This window comes from Talpa occidentalis, unplaced genomic scaffold (genome assembly GCF_014898055.3).
Source record: "Talpa occidentalis isolate TD23 unplaced genomic scaffold, MPIMG_talOcc4v2.1, whole genome shotgun sequence".
NCBI lineage: Eukaryota > Metazoa > Chordata > Mammalia > Eulipotyphla > Talpidae > Talpa > Talpa occidentalis.
In genome coordinates, this window is record NW_026555331.1 from 35,988,110 (window position 1) to 35,997,589 (window position 9,480).

Here is a 9,480-nt window from a genome sequence, read left to right on the forward strand (position 1 = left end):
GAGGCATGCTTTATTTATTTGTTTGCTGGTTTGTTTGTTTTTTTTGTTTATACATGCACTGGGTACAGTCAGAAGCGCGGGAGGGTGAGAGAATTCACCAGAGCCAGAGCGGGGAGCAGAGCAGGCAGAAGGACCGAAGTACACTGCTGAGGGGAGCAGCGGGCGGCAGGAGAAGTCTGCACGCCATGTGGGACCCTCCTCCGGTGGCCGGGGAGCAGCCGGGGATCGAACCGGCGCCGCAGAGGCCGCGGGCAGCTTCGCAACCCAGCGCTCAACCGCTGCGCCACCGGGGAGGCCCCCCTTCATTATTATTTTGAAACATATTTCAGACATCTTTCACCATAAATATCTCATTATGAAGTTTAAAAGAAAGATTTTGTTATATGATAATTATTGTTATTATTATTATTATTATTGAAGTAACACTGGTTTACAGCACTGTATGTGATTCAGCAGCTAAGGACCACACCTCTTCAGATACATGTCACCACACCCCAGCCACTACCAAGGCACCCACAGTCTTCCACTATAGTCCACTGTGCCTTCTCCCCACTTTGTTTTCCCCCCTTCACTTTCACCTCCCACTTTGATAGGCCCAATTCTACAGTCATATTTCTTGGGATTGTTATTTGTCTGGCTCTTTGTTTTGTTCCTCTATATTCCACATATAAGTGAAACTATTTAGTATTTGCCTTTCTCCTTCTGACTTATTTTGCGTAGCATTTTCCTCATCCAGTTCCATCCAGGTTATTGCAAATGGCAAGAGTTCATCTTTTGTTATAACTGAGTAGTATTCCATTGTGTATATATGCTACATTTTTCCAATCCATTCTTCTGCCCCGGGAACTTACGTTGTTTTCATAACTTGGCTATTGTAAAAAGTGCTGCAAGGAACATAGGAGTGCGTATGTCCCTCTGAATTAGTGTTTTTGCATTCTTCTGACGGGAGTGAAATTGCTGTATCACGTTAGATCTATTTTTATTATTTCATAAAGGCTAGACCAGTTTTCATTCCCACCAACAGTGTATGTGGTTCCTTTTTCTCCACATCTTTGCCAACACTTGTTGTTTCTGGACTTTCTGATATGGGCCATTCTCACAGGTGTGAGATGGTATCTCATTGTAGTTTTGATTTGTATTTTCTTGATGATTGTGATGATGAGAATTTTTTAACATGTCTGTTGGCCATCTATATGTTTTCTTTGGGGAAGTGTCTATTTAGCTCATCTACCCACTTTTTTTTTGATTGGGTTATATTTTGCTGTTGCTGAATGTATCAGTTCTTTGCAGGGTTTGGATATATATGATATACAAATCATATATTTCTTCATTTCCTTATCAAAAGCCCCTAATAGGATCTCAGCCTCCAACATGGCACAAGGTATAGGGCTACCTCTGTTGACACGGCTGGTTCTCAAGTCCTCAGGGGCAGTGCTGGAGCTCAGCCCTGGACCACCAATGACATCGGCCCCTGCCATCAAGATTCCCACAGGCCACTCAGCCACCTCTTTAGGGGACACTTCATCACCATGCCTACTCATCTGTAGAGGAATTCTGTTAGGAACTACTTACTGCCAAAGGGAGCCAGCCCCTAACTTGAGCCACTTTCCCTGCACCCATGGGACAGGATTCAAGCCCCCTGAGGCACTCACAGAAAAGCTTCGGGGAGGTCGATGGGTCAACCCTGGTGAATGGCCAATCTCTTTCATCCCCCTGCAGGCACAGGAGTCCCAACAGCCTGTGGTGTCTTGTGAGTCTGCAAAGCTGTCTGGAGGAAGGGTGCTGTGCTGGGTAAGTCTGCCTTCGCAAGCATATGGTCTAACAGATGCAAAGCTTAGTCCGCTTTGCTATGTAAGGAAGGTGATTTAATTTCTAGTTCTACATTGGATTATCACCAATGTTGTTTCCTGTTGTAGAAATTGCTCCTCTCTGCTTTTTTAAAAATTATTTTCTCCCTCTGTCTTAGACAAATAATACAAGGAAGGTGATTTGAGTAAAAAAAAAAAAAAAAGTGAAAAAATCAAAGGAGACATGCTTTAAAACCACAAACCTGAGAAAGGGGGAAGTGCGGGAGAGAGGTTTTTTCTGTTTTTAATTGCAGGTGTATTACACACCAAGTGCTTTAAATGTAAATTGTGACACCAAAAATTCTCTGCCCAGCTTCTGGTGTTTATACATTTAAATCCGTATGTGTGACTTTAATAGTGTCAGTATATTAATTATCTGCCATATGGCCTGTTTATTTTAAATACAGCTTCTGAATTAGTGAATTTTTATGTGTTTTCATTATGTTTTGTCTTGTTAATATGTCTTTTTTCCCCAAAAAATCCTAGTGGAAAGAAACTCAAAATTCATTTTGAGAAGCTTAATCTCTGAAGTTGAAAGAGATAAAAATGTGCTTCCTCTCATAAAGCTATTTGTTTGCTAACCTGAATTCATTAAAGCATTCCAGATGCAGAAGTCCAAGACTCATACTTTGAAGTCCAAAATTTAAGACTCCAAAAGATAAAAATTTAGGAATCTTTTTTTTTTTTTTGGGAAATGACAAAAGTGTGTATATAAATAGATTAAAATAGCAAACACACACATAACACTTATTAAAAACCAGGTATTATTCTAAGCATTTACATGTATTAACTCATTTAATCTTTATGATAATTTTAGGGAGTAGGCACTACCATTATCCCATTTCATGGATGAAAAAAGGGAGGCTCAGAGTGGTTTAATAACTTGTTAAGTGTCAAACATTAGCATGGTAGAGCTAGTCCATAAGCCCAAACTGCCTGCTTTCAGAATCACTTTTGTTGAAAAAGAGGTCATCCCCCTAGCACACACAGGTCCCTCAAGGCACCTGACTTAAGTCCTTGTCTGGATATGAGGTTCATGAGTTAAGAAACTCCTGCAGATGAGAATAGCAAATGTGCAGAGAGGGTAGGTAACTTGCCCCAGATGATGCAGCTGGTATGTAGTCAGACAGGTTTTGTTTTTTTTTTTTTAAGAAATTGCACAACACCAAGGACATATTGAAATGAGCTCTTTGTTTGTTTTTTTAATATTTTATTTTATATAATTCTTACATCATTTTTCATCTTTGCACATTGTATGCATTTTCATTATGGTTATATTCCCCATACAATTGCACCCCCCCTTATTTTGACTCTAGTCCTTCCTCTCCCGGCCCATCTCTCTGCCCACCCACCCCCATTGTAGTGAAATGACCTCTTTGTTAATAAAGTTCTTAGAAGAAAATAATTCAGTAGCTTTCTAAAATCACCAGCTATGTAAAAGCACACCTATAAAATAAACCATTCTACAAGCAAATATAAGACGGTGACAGTGTTATGGAAATAATGTAATTCTTACACTCCATAATTTTGAATCTCATTGCTCATTGAGATTATACACATGGAGGTTTACAAGTTTGATTAATATTAGTGAAATGCTTAGGACTCCATAACTAACCAATTTGTTGTTGTTTATACTCTGTGTTCTTCCACTCTAATATGAACTCCATAAGCATAGCCACCTTGTTTCAAATCCTGGTTCTCTGCCATAGAATATTTGTTACACAGTAGGTACTCAGTAAATGAATATTGAGAAAACAGATGAATGAGTACACCTATCAGTCTTGTCGAGACTGGAGCTTAGGTTAACGCTCTGGAAATGAAACTGCGCACAATGAGGAGAAAGGAAGAAGAAATTCTGCCATTTGAAGAATGGGAGGGAGTAGAAAGAAGAAATACCAATTAGTAGGATTGGTGGGGAAGGGGCAGGTGAAGAAAAGGAAGGATTGTGGAAGTCACGGAGAAGTTTGCAAAGCGGTAAACAACATTAGGAAGCACCGCAGGAACAATAAAAAAGATGAGCATTGGGGAGGCACTATTGCATTTGGTCTTTGTGGCTGAAAAAAAAGGGCAGCTGTAGAGGAGCAACTGAAGGGGAACCCCACTTGCACAGAAATTAAGGAGTAATTAGGACACCAGGCAGAAGTTTGGCAGTGAATGGAGGGAAAGAGCGATGGCAGTGTTGGTCATTTGCTTGCAGAATGCAAGCACATTGTTAATTCAGTAGCAAAGTGTCATGCTGTCACTTTGTCACAGTCTCAAGTGGAGGCTCCCTCTCACTCATCTTTTGTCCTTAAGGAACAAAAGGAGCCTTGAACTTCATGAGTGCCTGTGATGCTCCTGAGAGCGCAGGCTTTAGATTCAGATTGCCCGAGTTCACATCCCAGTTCCTGCTATTATTGTGTGACTTAGGAAAAATTACTTAATTCTCTGAGTTTTTTCATTGGTACAGTGGGGATTCAATTAGTCTCTGAATATTATTATATTGAGCTCTACATGTGGCAATGTTGTTCTCGAGAGGGATTTAGCACTCTAGTGGTAAATATATTTCTGTACATTTCCAAAAATAAAGCCAACTAATCTTTTTAAAGTATATCCTAATTTCTGCCTTTATGAAAACGGAGTAAATGTACTTTTTTCCCTATTCTCCCACTAAGGAAAATAAAAAACTCTGGACATAACATATAGGATCTGAGAAGGCAGACAAGCCAAGGGCTTTTGAGATCCAAGGCACAACCTGGTGATGGGTTCCCAGGATTGTCTTTTAGCCTCCTCTTTCAGACATGGAGCTGAAGATGCTAAAGAGATGCAAAGAGAAGCAAACAAACAAAACGCCTCCCCAGAAGCCTATTCTCTTTAGGTAAATGAGCAGGAAAGGGGCAGCCTAGCAAAACAGAAAACTCTGAGATAGTAACCACTCACTCCAGCTAAAAACCACAGGGAAAAAAAAAAATTAGGTGGCTCCACTCCCTCCCACACCAGCAAAGGAGGAGTGAGAGCCTGGACTTCCTGCCTCACCAGGCTATAACAAAGGATCCTAATTGCGCCCCTCCCTCAAAATATACATACACCAAGTCTGTGAGGGTGATGAGGACCTGGAATTTCCCACACACACCTGACAACAAGACCTCTACCTCCTTGGTGTGAGGGGAGACCCGTTGAAGAGCCTGAATTCTGAGTGCACATAACAGTTGCAAGGCACCCCTCTCCAGCCCTCCCCGTGGGTGGTGTCAGAAGCCTTGGGGAGTCAGGACTGCCACCACTGGTCAGAGTGATGAGGCCACATGCAGACTAAAAAACAATGTATAGACTATACCATTTTTGTATATATGTGCCAAGGGAAAAATGGATAGGATAAAAACCAAAATGTCAATGGTGGTTATAGTTTATCTGGTGAAATCATGGTTAACTTAAAAAATACATTTCCTTTTGCACTTCTGTATTTCAGTTTTCGACCAAGATTTTTGCAATGGGCACATGTAATGTACTTATGTAAAAAGAAAACACGTCAATTATTTTAGGTGATCTCTTAGGAAAAAGAGTATTGTACATTCCCCCAGCCAAGTTTCAAATAAAAATAACAACATGAAATAACTTTTAAGAAATGGATGGAGAGGTGTCTTTCTGTTGATTAATTTAAGAATTTTCTCAATGTATTAGTTAACTTTGAAGATTAGTGTAGGATAAAACAGCTGCAACAAGAAATGAATATAAGATAGTAAAACAGTTTCTCAAATCCATTAATGTTGAGTTCCTAAAGAATCTTTGTGGCACCCGTAAAAAGAGATCTTGTCATTTTAAAAAGCTCTTGAACTTGCTCATTCTGTAGGCCTGTGTTTAAACACACAGGATATTATTATATAACTAAGCAGCTGGGTGGCTTAATCATGATTAAAAATAAAAAGGAAAACACACAGAACATGAAGGCAGGACTGTTTAATAAGAAAAGTGAGACTCAAAGGAAAACAGTATTTGTATAGGGTAATATAAAAGTCAACCCATGGACTTACCAACTAAGAATAAAGACATTCTCTTTTACATCAAATTCAAATGGTACTGCTTCGCCAAAGACATGATTATACCAGGGAAAAAATACAACTATCCACAAGCATATACAAAAATATATGTATTATGGACCATTTATGAAATGCTTATTCTCAAATTTCATGCTGTTCTTTAAACCCAATCTCAATGGGGCCATGAATTATTTATTTTCAGCCTCACTTTTCCTTCCTCACGCCGATTCCCAATTGTTCCTGACAACCTAGTTTCTTAAAAGCCATATACACTGACCAACCCCCACCTCTATGACACACTCGCAATTCCTCCTTCACGTATTGTCCAAACCCACCAGTGATTTCCAAGAGCCATCACCCCCACCTATCACTAACACAAAGATTTATGAAACAGCATCAATAATCTATGGAAGGTTCTGAGAACACACAGAAGAATAAGACATCTTGGACCTCCCTGGTGGCTCAAGAGTTGAGATGCAACCTAAGAAGCAATCCGCAGCCACTGCAGCATGAGTTCGATCCCCAGCCAGGGAGCAACCCACATGGCGCAGCAGACCTCTCCTGACTCACCCGCTGCTCCCCTCAGCAGGGTATTTCAGTCAATCTGTCTGTTCTGTTCCCCACTGTCTCTGGTGAATCCTCTCACCCCCCACACCTCTGGCCTGTACCCCAATTCTCATATGCATAAATAAATAAATCTTTAAAAAAATAATAAAACATCTTGCACTCATAGGACTTTGACTGAGTGAGGGACAGATGGGTAAACAATTAAAAATAGGAAAACTTTCAGGAGAAAGCATAGCTATGCTTCATGAAACTAGCTTCAAGTTGGCCATCACTTGTTATTAATCCATTCCCCACAAATTCTCCTAAGCTGTCCATCACAAACTGGGAGCTTATAGAGTAAGCAAGTAACATGTGTATGAATAGGTTAGGTGTGTAAGACAGCTCACGCTGTGGCCTGTGGCCACATGGAGAGTACACATCCTGTCTGAAGGCATTCAAGTTCATTCTTTTTTAAACATCAAGCCTACAAAACAAAACATGCCTGAAGGGCCTAATGTGATTCAGACTGCCAGTTTGTGACTTCTGTACAATAACATTTACTGTTTACTACATGCAGGTCACAATTCTAAGCACATGACATGTCTTAGCTAATTTGCTTTCCACAACCCTCAAGATTATGATGATTTTGTCCATTTTACTAACGGAGTTCATATAATACTGCTGAGGTTACACTGCTGTGAAGGTGATAGAGCTGGGAATTGAACCAGGTGCTTTATAGCACTATACTGCACTGTATCTAAATTTTTAAAATTTGCTCAGCTTATACTACAGAATGTTGCATATTTAGTAATTTATTTGTGCTTGTTGTTGAATAAATTCTTTTAATAGGTATGTATGATTTGATGGAAAAATGGGTATTTGTTTATCTTTTAATTGTTCCATAAACTGATCACATTTCCTTCCTACCACTGTCTTACTCATTAGAAGGGTCCTAAGTTTTAAGAAGTAGCTTTACAGTAATCCAAGAAATGTATGTTCATTATAGGAAAAAAACAGGTAGAGTGAAGTGTAGAGTTATTTAATGTAGTATTTAATGTAGCCTTCCCAGTTCTGAGTGGTTTCTTGCTCAGTCCTCGTTATGGATACAAACAGTAGTTCAGACAAATTGAAAATAAACAATTTTCAATTACACAATTTTCAATTACCATCTGCATGTTTACAACTCTGTGGATCTTTCTGGAAAGGCAATCAATTAGGCCAATGTCTTCAGAGAAATCTTATTTATATGAGCTAAAACAAATTGAAGGGCACCTGGGGATTAGCTGAAACAGGAAAATATAAACTCCCAAGTCTTTGATCTCAATTCAAAAAGTTTCACTAGACGAGGGGCTGTGGTCACTTTTTATTCACAAATTTTCCTAAGTACTCTGGACATTACATTCTGTTCTTTTTACTTAAGTGAATTAAGCTAAAAAATTAAGTCTTGACATACCCCATCCATTCTCCCTCCCAGCCTTTATTCACACTGCTCCCTCAGACATGCTCTGCTCCCCAAACCCTGGCTCCTACCCAAACTTCCTGACAATTCCTGCATGCCACATCCTCTGGGAAACCTTCTTGGACTTCCACAGTGGTGATTATGCCCCTGATGAATATACTCAGTGACCAGCACTCAATATCTATTTCAATTACCTATTTATTTCACTCTCACCTAATTTGTAGTGGGAATTTATATAGCAACTATAAACTAATTTGTACCTGAAATTTATGCAGTAACACTTACTTATAAAAAAAGTTGTGCCCTTGAGATTTTTAAACTTGTTTTACAATCTCAAGAATGGTAAAAAAAAAAAAAAAAAAAAAAAACTAACAAACACGAGTTGTGGGCTTTGGCATTAAAATAAGGATATGGCATCCACCTCTAATTTTAATGACTGTATGACCTAGAACATAATATCTCTGAGGCAGTTTTATCATTTGGAAAGTAAAGACCCACTTCTTCTATGAAGATTAATGTATAAGAAGACAGTACATCACCTGTCCAAATTTGCACTGAAGTTCACACAAGTGTTAGACGCTGTTCTATTTCTCATAAGTAATTTAATTTCATCAGAAGATTTAACCAGTGAGAAAGAATACTGCTGTTGATTGGAAACTGCCCAAAACATATTTTATAAAATATTTAATTTTACGTACATTGAGATTAATTAGTAATTTATACTTAACATTTTTTTTCTCTGTTGCTCTCCACCTACTTAAGAATCAAAATACATCTTAAACGGTTTGAAACTGTACCTCTCTCCAGCCACCCTGGAGCGCAAGCAGTTGAGTGCAGCGCTGTGAAGCTGTCGTGAAGCTGCAGTAGCCTCTGCAGTGCCTGTTCAATCCTGTCAGCCGCGGAGGTACCCACATGGCGCAGCAGACCTCTCCTGTCTCGCCTGCTGCTCCCCTCAGCAGTGTATTTCAGTCAGTCTGCCTGTTCTGTTCCCCACTCTGTCTCTGGTGAATCCTCTCATTCTCCCACACATTTGGCCTGTACGCTGGTTCTTGTATAAGTAAATAAATCTTTAAAAAAAAAAAAGACACTGTATCTCTCTTCTCTCCTTTAAATCACTCTAACCAAAAAATAGAGATTTGATAAATGGAAAACAATGTTGGCACCATCTACGGGAGTATCTTTTATGCCGGGAAATTAATAGTACAGTATATTAATAGTACAGTGTCACCAAGTAAGACCCTATCTTAATCTCTAAGTGACTGGAAACTTATGTTCATCCAAATCTCAAAGCATCAAATTTGAAATGGTTTAGGAAGTATTTTGAAATTATTTACTTTGTAGTAAATTGGTTGCTGAGCCAATAAAGAATAAGTAATTCAGGGCCTCCCCGATGGTGCAGCGGTTGAGCGCTGGGTTGCGGAAGCTGCCCGCAGCCTCTACAATGCCGGTTCGATCCCCAACTGCTCCCCGGCCACCGGAGGAGGGTCCCACATGGCACGCAGACCTTTCCTGCTGCCCGCTGCTCCCCTCAGCAGTGTACTTCGGTCCTTCTGCCTGCTCTGCTCCCCGCTCAAGCTCTGGTGAATTCTCTCACCCTCCCCGCGCTTCTGACTGT

General features: G+C 39.9%; 1 protein-coding gene across 1 annotated transcript in view; it reads right to left on the reverse strand.

Moving 5' to 3' along the window:
• Positions 1-9,480, reverse strand: part of LOC119239816 (RNA-binding protein 12B-like) — a 290,681-nt gene that overhangs the window by 11,768 nt on the left and 269,433 nt on the right. The window lies entirely within an intron of this gene.